This window comes from Gekko japonicus, unplaced genomic scaffold, assembly GCF_001447785.1.
Source record: "Gekko japonicus isolate JY-2015 unplaced genomic scaffold, Gekko_japonicus_V1.1 scaffold3434, whole genome shotgun sequence".
Taxonomy (NCBI): Eukaryota; Metazoa; Chordata; class Lepidosauria; order Squamata; family Gekkonidae; genus Gekko; species Gekko japonicus.
Window position 1 is genome coordinate 81,213 of NW_015177120.1, and position 346 is coordinate 81,558.

Here is a 346-nt window from a genome sequence, read left to right on the forward strand (position 1 = left end):
CGGAAGAGCTCAGCTTTGGGTCTTCGGGGGATGTGTGTGTGTGTGCTGTATTCTTAGCTACTAGATATTCTTGGGAAAGGTGTGGAGGGGTGGTTCAGATCAGTGTAGCTTTTCGAGACCAAAAGGGCCGTCAATCCTTTCCTAATGCAGACACACAGATGGCTATTGGACCTCACAAGCCCTTCCAGGAGCTAACAGGGTCTCTCTCTTTATTCCACCAGAGGATGATCAGAGAAATGAGGAAGCTGAGGAACTTTATCCGGAAAGGCCAGGTAGAGTTAAAAATGAAGACATGAAAGAAGACGTCAGGAATCAAGGTGGACCTGAGAGAAAGAAAGGCGGCCAT